This window comes from Larimichthys crocea, chromosome XXI (assembly GCF_000972845.2).
Source record: "Larimichthys crocea isolate SSNF chromosome XXI, L_crocea_2.0, whole genome shotgun sequence".
Taxonomy (NCBI): domain Eukaryota; kingdom Metazoa; phylum Chordata; class Actinopteri; family Sciaenidae; genus Larimichthys; species Larimichthys crocea.
In genome coordinates this window covers 7792995-7816153 of record NC_040031.1, presented here as the reverse complement: position 1 = coordinate 7816153, position 23159 = coordinate 7792995, and the positions used below count along the sequence as shown (strand labels likewise).

Sequence of the window (23159 nt, the reverse complement as noted above, 5' to 3'; positions counted from 1 at the left end):
ACAACCCTGTAAGACTTAATTTCGAGAGAGCAACACAAGCACACTGTGCATCTGAAATATGCATTTATATGAAATTCAAGCCAAGCGGGATCTAGAAAGCATCTCTACCCAATCCAAATAGAAGTAAAGAACTTTTCACATGTGCAGAAAATTAAGATTTCTACATTACTGATGTGGGAGAAAAAGGATAATTACTAACATTTTGTTGATAAATTCGCCAAAAAATGGATGCCAAATAAAAAATGATTTACTGTAATGGTGAAAGACCCAAAATTGACTGACAATGAACGTGTTTAATATTAAGAATTATGCACATTGACAAGAAAAAAAAAAAAAAGTAATTCCTTTGACTGCCACTCTGTTAACTCACAGCACAGGTTTTTTCTCACAGTAAACATTTTGACTTTGATAGAAAAAGCACAGGAGTAACTAATAACATTAGTAATGGCTGGATTCTGTCCATGTGCCCGGTTCCAAGGCTGTGTATTATGCATGCTGGCCCACTGGCATGGCTTACTGGCACAGAGCGGAGCCATTATTAATGAGTTAGTTTCACAACTCAAAATGTCTGCTGTGACAAAGATCTATTGTTCATTTCAGACAGCTGCATCAGAGAAAAAGTGTAGAATCTTATTTAATTAGTCCACACATGACTAAGAGTCTACACCCATGTTAAGTGCTCTATGCAACTATGCTTATACATTTATAACATACTGATGTTAAGCAGATATAATGTTCTAGCATGAACCATTCGGTATTCAGAACTAAACACAAAGTACAGCTGAGGCTGATGGAAATGTTACTTCAGTCCCATTTGGAATGTGGAGTTATTACAGCAGCAGAATATAGTTAGAGTTTGGCATCTGCAGACATTGAGGAGAGGAGAGCAAATATATCCAACCACCCATAGGCTGCAAGTGGGTGGTGGAGTGGTGGTGGGGCTGAAGAGCAGGCAGTGATGCTGATGCAGGGCGAGTTGTCTGCCTGAACTAGCTCAGATGTGTTGCTTTATTTTGGAGATATTTATTCCTGAAAACAAGATTTTGACCTGATAAAAAAAGTTCATTTTCATTTTCTGGGGACCATAGATACCTGTAACAAATTCCATGGCAACCATCTAATAATTTAAGATTTTTCAGTCTGGACCAAAGTGATGGACCAAACACCCAACCATCGTTGCCATCCATACAGCCATGCTTCTAGCACGTCCAAAAGAGATTTAAATAATTTGAAGAAAATTGTAACACGTGACATGAATCCACCAAGATGGGTAGCTGTCAAAGTTTAAGATACTGTACTGTATTTTATTACCCAATATACATAAAAAGTTTGTTTATATAATGATACCACCATTTCGCCTTTCCTTTGAATGCATGGTCTTTTCATGTGTAAAAATGAGTGAACGTTTTCCGTTTCCAACTGCACTGGGGTCAAATGAGGTACCTTTAAAGTAGTGGGTTTGTTGAACTACAGTGAAGAAATTAATCACCCAAACCGGCTTTCCTGTGTAAGGAGCAAATGCTAAATAATCACTCAACAGAAATACTTCACACTACCAGGATTATGCAGGCTCTATACTCACATACACACAGACACACAAAATAAACCCCAGCCCCACCCCTGACCTATGCATCCGCAGCTCCAGTGCGACATTCCTGGTCGGAGCACCGATGGGAACCTGCCAGGCCCAGCATCCTACGAAGGGCTGGAGGCGGCTGAGAGAACACAGCCATCTCAGGGACCGGGACAGCAGCATCATTATGAGTCCCCAGGATAAATAACCCAGTCTTAATGCAACACGGCGTAGCCTGACCAGGGCTAGCCAAGCCATGTCAAACGGGCCTCAGATAGCACAGCCCACAGCACCCAACATCTCGACAAGTATACAGGAAATCCAGATAAATACATAAATAAATAGGAGTGTTGTAGTTGGCAAGGCAGAGTTGTTTGAGAATACCTCTGTATATTTGGACTGCTACTTGAAGCAGCCTCCACTGCTGGATATTCAATGTCTATATGGGTCTTTCATGGGGCTGGAGTAAGACTGAATGTGGGGTTTGATGATCAGGAAGGCGATTAAAATGAACCACACTTCAGATGTTGAATGTTTAGCCTGTAAAAATATAGATTTAATATGTTCTCGACATCATTAATGTTAATGGCAGTACTGCAGCATGAGTCTAAACCCACAATCTAAATATATCTCCACATGCAAGAATCACATATGAAATACATGCGACATTGAGAGTGCCATCATATCCATATCATGCCTTCAGCCTAACAGGCTTTGATTTAGTTTTTAAAAAGGACCAGTTCACCCAAATTCTGGCCATGCAGATATATTTGGCTGCATTAAGGGAAATATTAACCAAGCTGCCCCAATACAATATAAATGTGTTTGTGCATCTCAAAGCATTAAAAAATATTACATTTGAGAAACTCCAAAGCAGTGCATCTTTCCAGTAACAATGTCCCAGTTATTTTGGACAATCCACAGGCCTCACTGTCAAAGGTTTTCATATGAACAATTTCTTTTCGGTTGAATGTAGTTCAAGTGAAAACTGTTGACAGTGAGGTCTGTGGATTATCCAGAGAAAAAGAGAAATAAGAGCTGCTGTTGAGTCTTTGAATATCAGTCCTCAACACTTTGAGCACCACAAATGAAACGCTGTTCACCTCAAATGTATTAGGGAAGCAGCAGAAATCTCAGAGACGGATATCTCCAAAACCCATCAGATTTACGAAAATAGCTGCATGGCCGCATATCAGTAGGACTAAGTGAAAAAATATGTGCTTTTGTAATTTGGGTGAACTTTATTAAATAATGTAATCACATTGTCCTCTTGCCTTTGTCTTTGTGTGGTACCTGTGTAATCTTTTATTCACCATACTGCCCAGCTTTGATTCATTGTGATGCCCAATCTTTAACATCTTTAATAAAAAACAAAAACAAAACATGCACACAATGTCTCAGACTAACAAAGTCTGCATGTTGGGAACATACTGGCTGCCAGTTTCCCCTCTTTTATGTTGTTCTATTCTTTTTCTCTGCCAAAGCTCTGGAGAAGAGAAGAAGGGGGGCAAGAAATCCCCTTGTGAACGACAGTTGAGACCCGGGACATGTTTTAAATTTGGACACTAACGTTGGCTCTTTTTTTAACGGCCCTTCTGTAATATGTTTTATGTTCCTCCCAAACACTGGAACAGGGCTCGCATCTCTCTCCCCTCTCTATATCCACCTCATACATCACACGGAGGAGCTGGATGTCAGCACACCCTGTGTCCCCTGCACTTTCTCCCGTTCACAGCTAAAGTCATGTGGCTCGATATGGAAATAAGACACAGTATGGAGAGAGAGAAATAGAGAAACTGTGGGAGAAAGAAAAATAATCTGAGAAAGGTAGTACAAGAAGAATAAATCCTCATATTTATGTCATGTTTTGTGAGAATGAAGGAAGTCAGGGGAAGAAAATTTCAAGAAAAGGGGAAAGGAAAGGTCATCATCCGCTAAATAGATCCAATGTGTCAAAGCTTTTGCTGACCCAAGCAACAAATGGCTGGCCCTTTAATTAACAACAGAGCATATTTGTGGACATGAAATGGAATATCTAATCTCCAATCGTGGTTGGAAAGTAAGGGGAATGACTCAACCACCTCTATTTACCAATAATATACTCAAGATTGTTTCTCTCAACAGATGAAAATTGTACTCCGTTTTGGTTTGTCCTCAGAGCACTTTTTTGCATCCGTAATCACAATATTTCTGTTTTTCTCTTTGCTGACGTACGCCTGTACTGAAGTCATGTTTCAATTTCATTCAACATAATTCATGTCACATTACAAATGATTTAGCACTCACAAGGCAAAGCATGCATGAAAAGTAAGAGATGATGTGCTCCCTTTCATAACTAATTTGTAGTATCATATTTAAAAATACATGCACACACACAGAGACACACGTGATGCACATAAATATGGTGTGAATAATATGAGGGTTGAGGGGCAACTCCTTTCCTGTCTCATCTTTCTCTTCTGGTGAAAAAAGGCCTTCTCTCACCACGGCTGGATTAATGGTGAACACATGTTAGGAGGAGGTCACTGTCTTCCAGTGGCTGCAATTTAGGATTAGTAGAAACAGTCCGATGGAAACACTCAGCTCCCACTCTGCCTTTCACTTAACGCCCTCCTTATCCAAAGCCCTCCCCTCGTTTTAAACCGCCCCATTCATTTCCCTCAAATCACCAGTTGAATTGAAGGCCTCATGCTCCTTCCAACAAGGTCGGCATGTTTTTTTCTCCGAGGAGGAACATAAACAAGACAGACACACACATGAGGTGAAGGAGAGGGGAGGAGAGGGGAAAGATGAGTCTCTGGACGCTAGAGACCAAAGTGCTGTGGCAGTGAAATGCACTGGCAGTCAAGCACTTTGCAACGCCAACATTAACAACGACAGCCTGTGCGGGCAAACACACAATGCATAAATATACATTTTCTGTGCTTAAATAGAGGATTGTTACAATGGCATCACTGTGAACAGCTAGGCAGGACACATACACGCACATGATATCAGGATAATCCCTAGCAATCTAGGCTACTGTCATGGAGGTACGAAAAGCTGCCAAGGACATGTGAGTACCGACACCAAACCAGAACAAATAAACCGCACCGTAAGTTTTTCCCCCACCGCAGGAACTGAGAGAAAAAGGGAGGAAAAAAGAAAAATGGAGTGAGCGAAGAGAAAAGCTACAGAGGTTTAAAGGGGAGAAAAGCCAACAGCACGCGGCCCAGAGTGTGCCTCGCATGCAACTGCCTCCCACCCACAGAGCAAGTCTTCAACATGCTGTGCTGGCTGGGCCTACACCGAGAAAGCTGAAGCTGACACAGTAAGACTAGCAAAGGGAGAAAGGAGATAAATAAAAAGAGATCATGATATCAGAGATCCTGCAGTGCATCACACAAGAATAGGGAGAGAGATCCCGATCAGTGATTTAACAGCAAAAGAAGGTGAACAAGACAGAAATATATCAAAAGTGGAAAGGAATAATAAAAAAGGGGGAAACAATTGAGCAGTAACGGGAACAGCTGAGATGAGGTCCACAGAGAACACTCCTACATCTAATGATGATGTGTTTGCCTTTAGGCCGCACTGATTACCGTATTTATATAAACAATACTCATAGTGACAAACTTACAGAGGATTATCAATTCCCTTTCAGCTCATTGTTTTGTGTTTTCTGAACTACATTATTGTCTCAGTAGCTGACAGACAAATGTAGTGACTAACTGGTGAACGTGGAATGGAGCATTTCAAGAGCTAAAGAAGAAGATATTTTTCTCAGGAGCTGTAAATAAACAGTTGCTAAAAAGTAGCCATAAGTTTTGTTTACTGTTAAGCAGTGTACTAAACAACTTAGCTAATCCAAAGTGACACTTTTTTATAATTAGAAGATAAAATGTCATCTTTCAGCATGTATCTTGATCTATTGTAATCTGCACCTACCATCAAAAGTCTAGTAAGGTCTAGGCTATTGTGCCAAGTGACCATTAAGAGGCACTTACTGTAGTGTAGTTCAAAAAAGACACATTGTGCATTATCAAGGCAGCTTTAAAACTGTCTGGCTCTTTTCATGTGTTTTTCTGTATTTACATGGCCACATGTTTCCACTAGACTGTGGACATATTTCTCATTAAAACAGTTCAGGTCGAGGTCAGTACTGAATCCACCTTCAAAAACAGCCAGTGACAAGACATTATCTCCAAGAAGTGGCCATAACTCCACAGGAGAACATTATCACAGACCAAAACGGGTACACGAGGTGAATGTGGCCAAAAGTTGGGGCAAATTGTGGAGGCAAGAAAAAACTGCAATTAGACGAGATGTTATGGTGATGGGAGGAAGGGCAGATGAGGGGCTCCGACTGTATGTGCGGACTGTGGACAGTGGGGGAAGGAAGCCCATGCCTGACCTCAGCTGCTGCTACGGAAATTATCCCACCAATTATCCAGGACGTATTCCTCTAGTGCTCCAAACACTCAGCGGCCAGCCTTTACGACCTTAGGAAACTTTCTGTGTTGTTTTACTGTGGTGACCTCACTTCAGTTAGCGTGCTTTGCTGGGAAGAGGGACTGCTACTTGTCACAACCCAAAAGGATGACGTCAGGGGGAAAGAAAGTTTAAAGACCTATACAACTCTATACAGTAGTCACCATGCTCTGTAAATGTATGTGCCTTCAGGAGGCAAATTGATGAGAATTATTCCTAATAGCTTCAAAAGCTTTTTAAAATCATGGTAGGGCAGGCATGTTAATATATAGAAATATGTTAATGCTAAGAAAATACTTTGATAAACTATTGATACAAGTACATGCTTGATAACATACTAAGAACGAATCACACCACAGAAACAAAGCTATTTCTGATCAATTATAAGTCCTATAAAAACACGAGACTTCTTCCAACTTTGGTATTAAAGTCTGGTGGAAAAGGAGGAGACACATAAAGGGTTGTTGAAGAATAGTGCAATATGTCACAGGGAAGGTGATACTGTCCTAAACAGAGGTAGGAGTATTTAAAATTGTGCTTTCACATCCATGTTTGTTAGAAGGCAGTCCTCTTTTTCTTCCTACTCATAAAAAAATCACTCCAGAGATCTGCAACTGGTCAAAAAGTTGAATTACACAAACTAGTTTTAAGGGAACAGTACACACAAGGCACTGACAGCCAAGCAGGGGAAATGGGTAATGGTTGCTGGCAAACTTCAAGTCATGCTTCTTAAACTGTACACTAATCACAATGATGTAAATAGCCCATCACAGCCAATCAAATGCCTTAGTGTTAGAAGTGGGGGATATCCAAGCTTTATCTATTTTTACAACTGTATTTGATACAAGCTGTTGGCTCGCACAGAGGCTGGATGCTGCCATTAGAGCCAAACTGAAATCAGGTTGAGGCTGATGTCAGCTAGGATCAAAGTAAATGGATGCCCACATTTAAGTTAGCTAATCAGTTCATTTGTCAATCATGTCATTTGTAAGTGAAACAAATGAACTGCACTGTAGGTCAATTTGTCTCAGTGAGTTTATTACAGGGAAATAATGACAATGCAGTGATGTAAGTACATGGCACACATAGTACAAGGATCTTGAATTTAGTGCTAGAGAAAAGGCATTCGACATTAAAAAAAAACAAATAGATAGAGAACTGTTGATATCACTCAACATATAAATATACATATATCATTTTTGTTCAGCGTCCTTAGGGACACTGGTTGGGTATCACCTGATAACTCTGAACAGTCGGGAACCAACCTGGTGCTGTTATCCACACCAAGTGTTCCAAGACGTTTCACTCACCAGACCCGGTTGCAATACAATAGTGTCACATTCATTGTTCATAGGAAATGGAGCTCGATTACTAATCCTAATCCATCCCAATGAAACCATATGTCTACAGGACAGGATGCCACATTGAAAACACTCAAATGTGTCAATAAGACCCGGACAAAATGTGCAATAAACAGGAATCCACAAGTCTGTTCTTGAATTGATCAGCATATAAATGAGGAACAGAGAGATAAACATAGCAGCTGAGCATTTCAGAGGAAACTGAGAACTATAACAGCCAGCAGCTCAGAGAAGAATATATTATGTTTGATCCAAGAATTAAAATGATACAATACGCTCCACATTAAATTGATAATCAGATCAGTTTCCTTATCTACCTCAAACATAGAGACACATGGCCTTCAAGTGATCTGCAGATGTGTATTTGCATAGGAATACATGCACAAGCATGCGTTTAAGACATATACTCTCTTTGTGTAATGTAGTAAAATGGACTGATGATGTATTTTCTCTATAAACTCGTTCCACCCAATATCTCTCTTGTAAGCAGCAGAGGAGGACAGATCCCTTGTGACCATTGAGGAATCACATCATTAAACCAAGAAAGACAGCAGTCCAGTAATATAATTTCTATCGTTTGACAAAGACAATGTTAACAAATTTTAATAATGTCTTAATTCCCAGTAGATTTTCTCCTGATGTAATAAAATACCATTTAAAAAACCTGCACCTCATAAACTGACTGTGAAGTATTTTTTCCATCAGTTTGCAGCGGAGGCTGCGTCTATGTCAGTCTGTTGGTCACTCAGGAGGAGACACTAAAATCTAAAAGTTCCCATGTTGGCAGTTAAGAGGAATATGTATGAACAGTGCAGACTTACAGTAGAAATCATGTAACATAACATCAATAAAATATGCACTCTCTGGACCTTTTAAAATAGTTTCTTTCTTTCTTTCTTAGTCACGGGTTGGGTTTGTTGAAGATGGTGGATTGGTGCAGGTGGTGAAACGGTCACGATTTGTTTAATCATTTGTGTGGAGACTGTGTTTATCTCATGGATAAATTGTCACCTGTGCTTTTGAGCCAATTTTGTCAGATAACAATACTTCATAACACGTCCTATCTGCACCAATTAATCGGCCACCTATCCCTAACCAATATGTAACAAAATATCTTATATGTAAATAAATAAACCTCGATTTATACAATAGTTATCATGACTCATTATCTTTTTCTAAATTGGGAGGTAAAGGTGCACTTAAACATCACACATTATAATACGAATAATGTAGCCCTAAAACTGTCAACAAATACATTTTACATAAACTATTATTATAAATGAATGCACTGAAACTCCCTATACAAAATATAAGACATTTATCACATCATCAGAATCAGCTCACAATACAGCCTAAACCAAAGTTAAATTAAGTTATTTACAAGAGTGAGCAAAATGTAGCGATGTAAGAAGGCTCACAAGACACAGTTAAAATTAAATGTGATTTTTTTTTAAATGCTTGTTTTTCTGGAATTTTTAACTGCAATTAAACTTTCTCAACTTACGGTTTAAAACTCAATGTAAACTTTTAGTTCAGAGTATTTTATCTAGAGATAAGTATGGAGTGTGAAGTATTCTGTAGTATACTAAAGAGTTAATGTGAACTATCTGTAAATTTAGATAATTGACTGTCCCTTAACACAAGAAATGAAAGGTGTGAGGCCACATGTAGTGTTGTATGCACTGGAGCTGTCAGACCTTTAAATCTCTGCAGTAATATTTGGAGCAAAAGGCAACAGATTTAAACTCCCAAATGCCAGACTCCTACCCACACCTCCTCACACCAACAGTGTTTGCTTTCCATTCCTATAGGATGTCAGCAGACATGGCAGCAGAGAAGAAACAACCAGAGCTATGTAGGAAATAGCTTCAAAAATAAATCTCTCTAGGTGTATTATTAGTTAACATAACAGTTCTAGTCATATCAATGTCATAAGTAAGCTCTAGTGCAGGAAATGGATAGGGTGGTAAAACTGGCAAACATATATAAATCACAGATTCACAGATTCATAAATGTGGATTTATGAATGGCTTCGGCATGACTGCAGCTCAGTACACTGCTGTTAAATTCTTCTGGGCTGTGTGGCATTTTATATAACGTAAAGGTGTGTTTTACTGCATTTAATAATGGCAGGTTTACAACAGTACATTGGGTGTTTCATTGTCAAGTCTTTTACTGCATGTCATACCTGGCAGTGTGTTGCAGGCTGGTAGTATAAACTACAAACAAATACCAATCAGACAAGTTACATTTTGATCAAGCCAAACGGAAAACACCCCAGGAGAGTAATAAAACAAAGCGTTTATGAGCATATATATAAATAATTCTTTGTCACTGCTGGATTGTTGGTTCATACGTTTTTTCTTTGGTGGAAAAGATGGTGGAGAAGAGGATGATGAAGCAATAGGTCGGAAGAAGGGAGAGAGCAGGGGAAGCAAAGTGAAGGAAAGAGGAGGAAGCGGACATGGAAATGTAACAGTAAGAAGTCTGGAGAAGAAAGCAGCATTTATAAATGCATCCACTCTACCCCAGCATGGGGGAATGGCAACTTCACCACTCTGACACTCCCAGCTAAGGGGGGTACAGTCCATAAGCTGAAGGAGCAGTCTAGGGTGGTAAATAGGGGTGTAAGGGTCTAAAACTCTTGATTCCTAGAAAAATACAAATTGGTCATTCATTTTCTTCCTCCTCCTCCTTCTCCTCCTCCTGATACTCAGGCCCTCACTCAGCCAGCCAAGGAAATGATCAGTGACTGCTGTTTAAGTGAAGGCAGAGGCCGAATATTGTACACATTCGACTATGGAAAATGTGTATCCATCCAGAGTTTTTCTCCTGAATTATAGGAGTATCACAGAGCCTCTCAATGGCTGATAAATGAAGGTAACATTAAGTATTTCACAGTAGAGTAAAGCAAAGTTCAAACAGACTTTTGTTGTTCTTTTTGTCAGGTTTACGAGGCCTCAACTATTCACACATATAAATTTAGTTGTAAACAACTTTGTATAGACATTTTCCCAAATGCCTGTGGATGCTTAAAAAAGAACTGGGACACAACCCACCGAAGGGGAAAAGGTTGCTGTTATGTCCTTATGGACACAAATAGTCTCATATTTGATAAGTGAGATAATTTTCCTAGACCATATCATCATTTCCCTAAGTAAACTTCTCTCCATATTTTTCCACATTAGTATCCATTTATGAATATGAACGAAAGCTTGTCAAAGAAATTCCATACCACTCCATTTTCCACGTTGATTGCTGCTACCAAAGCATTCCAGATGAGTGCATGTCATTACATCTGCCTAATCCCACATTAGTCTCCATTACTGAGACATAGCTTAATGATTCCACTATCTCCACAAATTAGGCTACTGCTGTTTTTCTTCCTCTGTCTGTCTGTCTCTCTCTCACACACACATGCCTACATACAGTCAGATGTGATCTGAAAAGCAAACAAACGCACACAATGTTACACGCATGTTTTCAGTTCATGCACGTATCTGCGCTTAAGAATTCCCCATGAAGCCGTTTAATGCATACAGAACTTTGCCAGTGATGTATTTCTTACAATGTATAACATATAATGTCAGCTACATATGACACATTTCACTAGGAGATTTACTGGTTAACAGTTCCTGTTGAAACCCACCCAGCATTTTGGAATGAACGGAATGAAATCTAAACATAAATCAGCTCATGGGGTCACTCTGTAAGGCAAGGCTCCAGTTTAGGGAATTGGGACTGTGCATGAACACACACTACTAGGGCCAAGGATGGATATTCTGTAGAAAACACCCAGCATGCCAGATCTATTGTGGCTTTTACTGCTGTTGGCTTGTGTTCCACTTAATGACCTTTACTTTTACACACATACTATATCACTCAGCTGCCTCTAAGCTCACTGCACTGCTAATCCAGTGCACCAGCAGGTCACTGTGAAAGGAGGGGCCACCTACCAGTCAGGGCAAATAGACAGTATGGCTAAATCACAATTTGACTGTTGTACACCTACATCTATACATGTGAATGCTACAGATGCATATACTATAGTAATTAATTAATTTAATTAAGTAATTAAACTATATTAATTAATTAATTTAAAATTAACAATGTTTGTTTTTTTAAATAACAAAAGTCTCTCAAATGTTAAAAGCAGCCGTGTGCAATACATTGGTCTAAAAGGAACAAAGGTTTCATTTAAATCATCAAGAAATAATTAAACAAAGTACCAACGTAGTGTTAAGGATGATACCTAGTCCAACATAAAACCATACCATGAAAACACTAGTACATACAGTAGACATACCTTACACTACACTATATCATGAGCTATGCACATAAGGCCTCTCTATTCATAATCTTTTTGTTTGGTTTGGTTTGAATTAGACCTGATTACGCTTTGACATTTATTACATGATTAATTCTGCAAACCAATCATAAAAAAAAGTACATGTCAGTCGTCCCAAAAACAAGGCAAAACCTCTCTGCTCACACTCAATCTACCTCAAAGCCAGCTGGAGCCAAAGTAAACCAACTTTGCTACATTTAGTGTAATAAATAAACTCATAAACTGTCAAGAGAGGAAATATACTTACACCTGTTTTCCTCATTAAACAGAGAAATACAACCATCCACCTTCTAAATTCAATTCATTCAGTTTCTCTTTTACCAATGTAAGATTGGCCTAACTGCTTTGTTAACTCATCGTAAAACACACTTCATTCAAACGCACCAGAAATAAAATAAAACTTACTCACTCTACACTGTTCTAATACTTGCCAACTCTCGTTTGGTCAATTTTGTCAAGTCATGAATGTTTATTTTCACTCAGATATTTGTGGATGCTTAATAAAACGGACAACACTGATATCATATATGGATTTTTAGTAGGTTTTAAGGCTAATAAATGTATATGGACCAAGCAGGGACCTCAACAGTAGTGAATGTTTGGAGGCTTGGTGTCATATCCAGTGGGACACCAGCTGACTGATCCTTGGGGGAGGCCTGATTCATCCAGCTGAGCAAACAGCTCCAGACTCTTTCAATAAGGCAGAGCTCTGAGCTAACACATGGGCTAATGCAGTCCGGGAGGGCAGGCATTGGCAAGTTGTCTTAAAATGCTCACTCCTTATGAAGGCTTTCAAGGTACAACAACACCCAAAGTAAAATACAAATAGATGTGGAAAAATCATACTGTAAGGAAAAAAACACTACAAAAATTGTTTTTCGATGATCCATTACTTAAAGTTAAAAATGTTTAAAATCAATTTAAAGGCCGTTTTCCCTTCATGCAGAGGAAAACTAAATATTCAAGCTTTCTGTGATCTTTTTTTCAGAGAACTACATTGTGCAGAACAATTATTCTTCTGAATATTCAACAAAACCAAAAATGTCTGTCTAAATAATAATAAAATTAACCCAAACCGGAAGAAAAACAAACTTCATTCCATAGTGTTAACACTACATGTCCTCACATCGGGCACTTTTGTGAACCAGTTTGTCTGCACTGGCATGAGATAGCTTGACGCCTTAAGTTGGACCATCTCTTCCGTAGCTGCAAGGCATAGCTGGTTAGTTATTAAAAACATCTCACCTTCCAGCTGGCTGCACCAATGACTGCACACAAGACACACAAAAATCTGCTCACACACTGAGTAAGACCTGTGACACAGGCCTTATATAAGACTATCTGGTTATGAAAGTTCTGTCAACACCACAGCTCCTCTGAGCTCAAAGTGATTGCTGTTCTGCTCCTACAGCCTATTAGCACAGTGGCTCTGAGACCAGTAGTGTTGTCAATGACCAGCGTCTGAGTATGTGTAAGCTTCAGTCATCTGACTGAGCATCTGGAATTATATCACCCAAATGGAAGAATATTTTCCTTGTTTCATAAAAAATAAGCCCTCTGTGCTGAATAAGAAACTAGCAGCAGCAACTAACAGCTGTTTGTTCCAGTGTGGATAGCCTTCATCATCAGGGCTGTAAAATCAACTGTTTTTAATACCTGTATAGCAAATCTTTAATATGCAAAACACGCCACATGCACACACAGCATGACCTGATTAACAATAACTCGGTTTCTATTGCACACCTGGCAAAAATTAAAACCACATGTCCTGAATGAGAAGTGCACTTAACTAATTTTATTCACTGTTGCTTTGAATGACAGCAGTTAAACACCTTAAACAAGTATTATTCATTTTTACACACAGTCCTGGAAGTGCAATTGATCATTGTGGGTTTAAAGTGTAGCTTTAAAGTGTCACACTCTTAGAACGCTTTGTAAAGGGTTAAAAGGTGTTCAGTTGAACAGAGTATTGCAATAATCAGTTCAGGTCCAAATATAGAAAACGAGTTGTACACAAGTATGATTACACTGACAGCTAAAATACTCTTCATAGATAACTTCTGCCTGACACGTGCACAATGAAGAAAGATGTAGTCCCACAAGAAATTTCAGAATTGCCTTGGCAGCAAATAAGCCATAAAATGAAGAGGCAAAAATCTCCGGCATCTGCTTTTCAAAGGGGTCATAAGGGAGTCTCAGCTTTCTCTCGGTTACATAAACAATGGAGCTTTAAAGTCTAAATGCCTTTAACAGTACAGCTACTGCCTGGCCACTATGACTGTTCTCCTCCCTTTCCTCTCAGAAAAAACTCAACCTATAGGCCACACTGGCTGAGAAAAGCCGTGTCGTACTATGACCAAGAGCCCAAATGACAAAAAAAGGTTTGTAACTATACGCTTTGTGAGTATACACATTTTCACCGTTAATTCAGAAAAAGTGGATGATGTGAGATATACATGTCACTACATCAAGGTTCAATGAGGACTGAATTACAGGGGAGAAACATAAAGACTCCCAACAGAATTAAGGATGACAGAAAGAGCTAAATTAGGATTTACAAAAGAGTGAAATGCAAAACAATAGAGAGGGTGAGAAAGGAAGGACAATGTCATTCTCCTGTTTTCCCAGCCTGAGAAAAGACAACACCAGCTCTTGTTAAATTTGTTTACATCTTTCAAAGAACTCATTGCTTTTAACAAGGCCAAGAACTTTCTCAAAAGCAGAAAAATGGGCTTTGTTTTTATTTGAGCAAAAGGGAAAGTGAGCATTTCCCTCGATGTGAGCCAGAAAGCATTTTATTAGAAGTGATAGTACATGTGTCTATGCGTGCGCGTGTGGGTGGGTGGGAGTGTGTGTGTGTGTGCGTATATGTGTGTTTGTGTGCATGTGTGCATGTGAGTGTTTACACAGCTGGAAGTAGAGAGCGGAATCACTTCACCTGGCGGTGGTTACTGGGGTGTCTGCTGTGATCCCATTAAAAGGCAGACAGGCTCTGGCACCCACTCCAGAAAACAAGAGGACTTCACTTACCAAAATATCCCTGCATTAGAGCTCAAAATGCAGGCCAAATCCCTACAAACCCCTGGTGAATTTAGGGGGCAAATGGTTCCCTCTCTAAACTCCTGATAGCTGATTGCTCTGGCAGCATTCAGGTGGATCTGCTGAGTGGCCTGAAGCCCAGTTTCCACTCCATTCAAGTTTCCACTTAGACCCAGACTTGCCTCCACACCTCCCTCTCGTCTCTCTTGCTCTGACTCCAGCCCGCCCATCACATCCTCCTCCTCAGGCCCAGTCCAACAGCCAAAAAACACTCAAGCCGGATTTAGCGTAACCTCCATATCAGTAGGTGTTTAAGTATCTATCTATCTATCTGTCTGCCTGTCTGCTCTCTCTTCTCGTCCTCCCTTTCTACTTCCCACTGTCAACCTGTATTGTAGCAGCTCCTGGAGCTTCCTGCTGGATTTGCTTCAGCACTGAGAAAATATCACGCCGAGCATAGTCGTGGTGGACTTCAAATCAAACATCCCCACTCCTTGATTTATCCATCTCACTAATAGCTCTTCTGAGTCATGGAGTTACGGGATGGAGGACAGCATAGCACGGTCCAGCATTATATCACTCCTCAGCAGCACCACACTCAGTCTGCCTGCATGCCTGCCTGTTTCCAGGAAAACAGAGAGGCCTTAACTCTGTGATACAGACTGCTGAGGATTGACAAGCCTCCAGGGCTTACTCACTTCTCTAAACAGGGCCTTTACACATTACACACACGCTTAGACAAGCATACACGCCCACAGTCACACTTGACACACAAGCACACACGCTCACAAGCATGCACATATCAAAAACACACAAGTGTACGCCTTGCAGCCTTGCAGAGCATGAGAACAAGCATGCATCTCACTAATCTACATGGTCACTGTCCTGCAGTCAACAGAAATAAAGAGGGGAGACCAGAACCAATTAGCTGGTGAGGGTGAAGTGGGGGGAAGTGGGAACAGTGAAGGAGCATGCTGCGGTCCAGCAGGGCCTGTAATGTGGATCAAAGCAGCAGAAAATGGACTAAATCTTGTTCATTAGCCTGCTGTCCCAACCCTGCTCTGTTTACAGGCCTGATGGAGCTGCTCTGAAAGCAGGTCATGGGCTGCTCACTTATCGTTTGTGCACCGTCCAGACTAATAAAACTCATATCCATACATAAACAAGCTGCCAGATCCTGCAGAGAAAAAACAGTGCTCACAGACTGAAGCAGTCTTGCATGTAATTAAAGCAAAGACCAAGCAATTAAAATCACGGCATCGGATTCACACACTGTGGGAGGTGGAGAGAGGGGTTATGATGGATTAAAATGATAACCACACTTTAACCACAACCAGACACACAGACAGATGGGGAGAATGTGTGTGTGCATGTTTGTGTGTGTAGGTCTATGTCTGCAAGCTTTCTAGGTGTTCAGTATACAATAGCAAAACATAAGCAACATTCAGTTCATACCTGTGTGGCTCTTTGGTCTTTGGCAAATCAGTCAAGGCGAAGGTCAAAGCTGGGTCTGGGAGACACAAAAGGAAAATATGTTATGCAGCTGTAGCCAGACACTGCCAATAAACTGGGTCATTCTCGGGCCATTGACCGAAATGTACAGTACAGATTTCAGCAACTGTTAAATAAAATGTATGACATTCATTAGTGATGTAAATGTGCTGAGATCAAAGCGCAGCGCCAGAATCAATTCATCATATTGTGTGCACTGGTATTTATAACAGACTGTAAAGAAAAGTGAGATGATTTTTACTTACAATGTTAAACCCGCAATCCGGCTGAGCTGATTTGACTTCAACAAAACTGGAACCCGCACATAAAAAAAAAAGCGACCAAAACGCTACTAGAGAACTCCACAGGAGCCTTTAAACTCTGATGAGCTGACGTTTAATATCTGATACTTAAAATCAGAAAAGTCTCCTGTTAAAACAATCAAGGTTTCACTTGGCTCCCCTGACTACTTTCTGCCCTGTGCATCCACATCGTGCCTCAAGCTCTGCCTCATTCCTACTACCCAGTGTAGCAAATCAGTTCAACAGCTGGGGTGCAAACAACCAGCTAGAAATTCACTAATACAAGAATTGTACAACACTAGACATGAGTTGCAGTAGACATACTGTAATATGAAAGAGGTTAACAGATATACAATACGCACTCAAAATAAAGGGCCAAATATAGTGGGACATAATTTATTCCAGATCATCAATTTTGAACTGCAACATCTGTCATTTGGCAGAAAACGCCTCTAATAAGGCAACAAGCCTGACACCATGTTAGTTTTTTGGAACTACAGGAGTCACAAAACAGCCGTTTGAAAGACAACAATTTTGACAAAACGATCCTCCCAGATGTTCAAAAATAGGTCAATGAGTACTCAATTTACCTTCTTAGCGAACTAAATAACAAATGAAAACCTCACGAAATCTCTACAATCTTGGTCCCCACAAGCAGTACTTTTACTTGTAGCACATGGCTTGGCTTTGATGATTGATGCCCCAAACACCTGTACACATTCCACTTCAACAAGATCTATGTAAAGTGCCTACAGCAGAGCGCTGAACTGTAGAGAGCACAAACAATATGGCACGTGCCTGAACTCTGGGAAATATCTCCTAAAACACAATGTGCATACACATACTGTACGCTGTAGAGATGCATATAAAACATACACACATGCACAAGTGCCAAACAGCCTCTGCAGTCCTGTTTTGATAGGCAATGAGTTGAGTGTTGGAGATGAGGATGTGTGTGAAAGATTGGGTCTGCTCAGAAGCCGCTGTGCATAAAGTCTTGGAACGCACACATGGAACACGTAATTGAATGAGAAACGGTCTCTGGCTGGATCAGACAGTTTTTTGGCACGGTAATGAAAGCATAAGGTCGGTACGGGCTTTCGTTTTTTGCTGCCTGTTTGCAGCACTTTTATTTGGTTAGCCCCTTTGACTATTCACTCGACATCCTCTGTGTGCCAAAGCATGAACAGTGTCATGAACCTGTGTTGTTCAATACTTTACAAAAAGTATAAATCAGATCTAATAAAGAGTGGAAAAGACCTGTTTCCAGCAGTGAGTGAGACAGATTGGCAGTATGGTTAGCTGTGCTGCTTTTGTTGCTACTATACCTCTCCAGTGTCGCAGATCTGCTGCCAAGATGGACGATTGCTGTGTGGGTTTTATCACAACCACGCATCCACACATGCACACTCACACACACAGCTAGTCTTGTCTCTGCTCAGGTTCTCAACCCACACCCTGATACTATCGCTGACATTCACACTTAACATAAACCAAAGGAATGAGTCAGTGGCACTCTGATAAGTATCACAACAAGAGGTGCAGCAGCTACATGCACACAAACAAATATAAATGGTAATGTGTACACCAGACAAGGGTTGACACTCTAAGTGATTTACAATCCATGGCCGCAGAGAAATAAACCATATGTGTCAACAAGCTCTTAGTTTTACTTGCTTTTTGCAAGCTGGCTGCCACAATAAACAGAACATATCTCATTCTACTAGCTCCCTGGGAAAGCTTTAATTATCTCTTAGAGGAACCAAAACAGCAGCCCATCCCCTTATTAGTATGGGCATTGGATAGAGAACTACCCTGTGGGCTTTAACAAATCATTTGTGAAGAACACTGTGAAAAATAGTCCGCAGAGTTTAAATGTTGATCTTGTAATTCTTTTAGATGTTTATGTAAGTATTATAATGTGAGAAACTTAAAAATTCACATGCCCCATTGACTGACATACTGCTTTTAATGTTTGATGAAGTCACGGAAACTATAAAAGCAATGACAGAACCAAGATAAGGTAATACATGGGAATAATTTTCAGTATCAAATAAAAACTGGTACAATAAAAAGAGACAAATGGACAAAGAAGTACAAATGAGAAATAAGAAGTAAGAAGGTTTATTGTCATAATGGAGTAGCGCCTGCGAGCTAGTTCAGGCAGACAACTCGAGTCTCACACTCGACACAATATCAACCAATCCAATAAAAATACAAATACAAATACAACCTCTCTCTCTGCTCTGCCAATTCTATTGGTGCCCTGCATCATCATGATTGTTAGAAATGAAAAAAATACAAATGGAGAATCTGAAAAAGGGTTTCGAACCAATGATTTACAGTACATATGTATTACTGATATACAGTACATATTAGTTAAGACTTTTTGGCAAGGAATGTGTCAATAAATTTGTGTTAACGTTCTCTACAGAAACTCACTATCCAAATAATGTTACTCTTGAATTGTATCATGTATTATATCAGAAAAAGTGCCAAAGCTAAAGAAAAAAAAATAAGGACTGAGGTTACATGCCATTACATTTTGTGTTTTGTTCTTTATACATTGTGAACAATGAAGACCACAAACACAAACATGACTGACAAGATCAAATTTGGTGCAGACATGTGAGACCCAAACTAATGAGGAGCTGAGAAAAGTTCCAACAGTTCTTGCTTTTCTGGCAACTTGCTCGTTCATCACTCATCACAATTTTTAATTTAATTTTTCTACACTTTGCAGTCTTTCTACACCATGTTACTTGATCACAGCTTTGCATCTCCTATTTGTTAACAGCAATTACCAGGATTTTTGATAAATATTTCAATGTGTCAATAAACTACAGCCTTGGATAGTCAACTGGATGCTTTCCTACCGCTAGTGGAGCCATATCTTGTTTGTATGCATGTATCCAGACCATATTAACTTGCTACTCCTCAGGCACGACACTGTAGGAATTTACCACAAGCCTGAACATGGTGAGGATCTAACCTTGTTCTCTTATTTGCAGATGATTCTGCTCTATGTTCTGATATAAAGCATAAATATGGGACACTGTTGATTGCTTTTCTAAAAGCACCTAAGAACCAGCTTGAGGCATACCCTCAGTGGAGCCATGCAGTACTGTTAACAGAGAAACTCTAAGTGCCATTGAAACATTCATCATGGTAGAATTCCAGTTTAGAAAAAGTGAACATGGACAAGAAGTGAACTGTTGCAAAGCAACCCAAACTAATGACATGTGACGCCATTGTATTTACCCGGCAGTTTCCACTTTCATACAAATTCTCTCTGCACACTTCCAAGGACCAAGTAACTTAATCTATTGTGATGCACAAAATGGGCAAGTGACACTTTATTAGACATCTACTTCTCATCACCTGACAGTTAGCTGAGTGTAAATGAGCGTTCCTGAAAATGCATCTGATAAACCACTATTCATTGAGTAATTTCTTTCAGTTACATAAAGTTAGTATGATTTTATGGATGTCAAACCAATTTCCATGGTACTGTAGGTGCTCCCAAATGTCAAACAATGTTCAGAATTAAAAATGTGAAGTCTGGTCTGGTTTCAAAAATATTCTTACTACTCATATACAGCATTAAACATGCAAGATTATCACAACTTCAGAGCAAACTATTTACTGAAAATGAGGCGATGGATGGGGTTTAATGGCTTTATAGAAAAGAAGCGAATGGTTTTGGCTTTGAGTCTAAGAGCTAAAGTTTGGCTGTCATGTGTCCAGTAAACGCAGACACCCTTGTAATGGTTGGTTTTAGTCACAGGTTTATATAAAGAAAGAAAGGTGATTAGAGAGAGCCGATTTATATGGGCAATGAATAACAGACTGAGTTCCTTGATTAATTCCACATTTTTTTCTGGCACACACATTTCTTCTGTTGCTATTCCTTCCTATCTCTGTTATGTGCACACAAATGCACAAAACCATGCAGTCTTTACACCCACACAGAACCGAGATAAAACAAAAACCAATGCCAGCAACAGATTTAGAAACAGATTTAGAGACAAAAGTAACAATAAAAACACTCGCAGTGGCATCATGGTAAACTCTATGAGCCAAGGTTTGAAATAGGGTGTCCTCAACCTGAAACAATGTCTACACTTTTAAGCCACTAAGGGCATTGGGTTTCATTTTGGTCCTTTATAAATCACTGTCACAAGTTCATGTGAAGAGTGTCAACCTGAACAGGAGCCATGATAAAAATCAAATCCTCTTCAAGTGATCCCAAGGTTGGACTAAGATGTAACTGGATGATCCCAGTCCTTCAGCTTGCTGAAACCATGACTAAAGCAGCATGACTATATTTTTATTTCTGTTTCTAATTAGGTCAGAATCCAGCATTTTTCTGTTTTATTATTCATCTGAGCATAAGACGCACGTACTACAGTCCCACCTGCAACAAGAACACCCGTTCCAAGACCTAGAAGGGACCCACAAGTATTTAATGCTGGTTCATTGCACAACTAACATGCAAGTATTTCTTTAAAGCTTACAAACATAATTGTAAACACATTGAGAACAAGACTCTAAATATGCAGACTCAGAGTTGCCGATCAATAAGAAAGAAAGGAAGAAAGAAACGCATTACGACTACAAAATTACAACTTAAGGCTATTCTTTTGGCCCTAATGTATTTTGCTAAATAATCCATGGTAATTATGATAAGGAGGCTTTTTATTCACCCTTGGGGTAAAAGAGGTTTTGATAAAGGTTATTTGGTTTGATCTTTGCTGCAGAATTATCAGACCATGCTGATTCGTCCCACAAGGCAGGTGATGCCTTACATTATTTAACATTATTAAAGCGTTAGGGTATATCTATTAAACAATCCCTCTACAGGCTACAATTCTGTCAAAAAACCTATATAAAAATCTGCTTTAAGATGATGGTGATGAACATGAATCTAAGCCATATAGTGAAACACCAGTTCAGTACGAAAATAATATTATTTTGTCATTCCAAAAAAATTGTTTGATCAGATCATAAATTGCCAAGATGTGCAAATGAAAAACAAAGCAATCCTTGGTTGATATATAGCAGATTCAGACACCAATTCAAATGATGAACTGCGTATGATGAATCTGCAGGAAGGATCAAGATCCTAAATCAAGATCATGCTGTAATCCAAACCGATGTCCAGTAGCCATGACAGCCTGAGGCCAAATCACACTTGCATGTGCAGGAACAAAAACATTGCAGCAGTCTGCACAGTAACACAAACGACACAAAATAGCCAGCCATACCACAACCTATCCTATCATATATCCCTCCACCAGCAGAACTAGAGAGACCAGAAATCAAAACTACACTAAACCACAAGCCCCTTAGAGGCCAGGGACAGAATGAATGAAAATCCAGACACGCGTTTAGCTCAGTTGGTAGAGCAGCTGCCCCATGTGTGAAGACTCAGTCCTTGCTGCGGAAGCCCAAGGTTCGAATCCGACCTATGGCTCTTTCCTGCATGTCATTCCCCATCTCTCTCTCCCCACATTCCTGTCACTCTTCAGCTGTCTCTGTTGGAAATAAAGCTCGAAAAGGCCAAGGAAAAAAAGAAAATCCAGGCACAAGCAACACTACTGTTTACCTACCTGAGACTGGAACTTACACATGTAAAAGTAAGACTGAATAACAAAGTTGTAGACATATACATCTCATTCTAAAATACTTAGTAGTAGTACTTACAAATAAATCATTAGGCTGAGGACTCACAAAATGCTTACTTGCGGTCTGGTGAGTCAATTGATTTATAGAGAGAGGAGCAGTGGTATTGCATTCTTGTTGGATCACGGGACTATTTGGCAAGTGAGATCCACTATTCCACCCCAATGCAGCAAACACCCGCTCACCCGACATCCCTCTCTAACCCCTTCTTGGCTACTTGACATAATGATTTACCCACGCCAAGTCATAAGTGTTTGTCAGGGACTGAAACACTAAAAAAAAATATCTAAAACTGGAGGTTCCTTTTTAGTTACAACTTGTTCTGCCAAGAAATTAAATTTATGAGAAGGTTTGTCTACAATAACACATTAAAGCCCTATGAGATTGGAATGCCTGTTTGTTTTTTCCACTTACAAGAGTAGTATTCAGTGGAAAGTGGGGGAGAGGAGTACTTCTGGTCAGAGTCAAAGTACACTGCAAATGTACTCAAGTGGTTATTTACTGTAGGAAGAGTGAGCTGGACAGAGGCCTGTACTGTATCTCTGAGGGAACTGAAAGCATTTGGTATAGTGGTCAGGTTGAATCCAGAGCCAGCGTTAAGAGTGTGCCTCGTGTCTCAAACAATGCTTTTGAATTACAGCACATTGTTTGAGGTTTGGGCATGTGGTTGAGTAGAGGTCTGGTGCACATTGTGAACTCCACTGTCTGTGCCTCTTCATTTAAATCTCCGCTGTCTCAACAAAAAAATTGTGGCTCTGATGTCAAAAGTTTAATGTGACTGACAATGCACACATTTTTTTTTTACGTCTGTTACGGCAATGTCATCATCATTTATATGTTGCATGCATGTTCTATATAGCATGAATACTGTGAAGGATATCTGCAACGGG

General features: G+C 39.8%; 1 protein-coding gene across 2 annotated transcripts in view; it reads right to left on the bottom strand.

Annotated features, from left to right (window-relative positions):
* Positions 1-23159, bottom strand: part of znf469 (zinc finger protein 469) — a 181954-nt gene that overhangs the window by 123243 nt on the left and 35552 nt on the right. For both annotated transcript variants that reach the window (XM_019278974.2, XM_027272918.1), the window contains exon 3: positions 16247-16301. The gene's annotated coding sequence lies outside the window, so the exon portion shown is untranslated. The remainder of the gene's footprint in view (positions 1-16246; positions 16302-23159) is intronic.